This window comes from Etheostoma spectabile, chromosome 21 (genome assembly GCF_008692095.1).
Source record: "Etheostoma spectabile isolate EspeVRDwgs_2016 chromosome 21, UIUC_Espe_1.0, whole genome shotgun sequence".
Classification (NCBI taxonomy): domain Eukaryota; kingdom Metazoa; phylum Chordata; class Actinopteri; order Perciformes; family Percidae; genus Etheostoma; species Etheostoma spectabile.
Window position 1 is genome coordinate 7,648,217 of NC_045753.1, and position 796 is coordinate 7,649,012.

Here is a 796-nt window from a genome sequence, read left to right on the forward strand (position 1 = left end):
TAGAGAAATCTAGATAGTGCATCATTTCTCGGTTTTGATCGTGTGTATCTTTTTCCCTTGTGCAGAGTCACCAAATACACCACTAGACTCTCTGGCTTATGAAGATTCCACTGATCTTTGTTCTCAGCCAATAGCTTCAGTATTTCTCAAGATACTCCCAAACTAAGCCAAGAAAGATCCGCGGGGGGGGCGGGTCCCCATGGGCCCACGTGGAAAAACTGACAGCATTCCCACCAGTTGAGAAGAGGTCATAAAACTGGCATCCCGTGTAGCCAATAAGAAGACGGTTGATTGATATCAACATGGCCAGAAAAAACTATCCCTTTGATTGCTCCAGCTCTGTCAAGCAAAAATAAGGCCTTCTTATGGCATTTCACCATTTCTCAAATTATGATTACTTATTCCATAAATCTATGTATGTACTTCTTTTAGGTATATGTAGTGATGTGTATGTGTTTTTTGTATTTCGAAGTTTTGTATTTAGCACTTTTTTGGCTTTTTGAAATAAGAAAAAAGACAAACGCACAGACATATCTGTAGAAATACATTCATATAAATCCATTTCATGTCATTTTTTTTCTGGATTTTTTCTGTTCTAAGTTGAGACATGTGGCTAGGGTACTATTTTAGATATACGCCCATTTAAGAGCTCCAGGAGTGTGCTTATTTTATTACTTTTTCAGAATGAGTTTACATTGGACGGAAATAGAAATTCTGTGTTCTAACCTCTTCAACTCTGTGTCAGTAAGGCCTAGTGGCACAATGCCACTAGAAACAACAAATTGAGAGTGTTAGC

At 38.2% G+C, this 796-nt stretch overlaps 1 protein-coding gene across 4 annotated transcripts in view; it reads left to right on the top strand.

The window, feature by feature from the left end:
- xrcc6 (X-ray repair complementing defective repair in Chinese hamster cells 6) overlaps positions 1-796 on the top strand; it is a 16,439-nt gene that overhangs the window by 13,515 nt on the left and 2,128 nt on the right. The gene's annotated exons all lie outside the window — the stretch shown is intronic.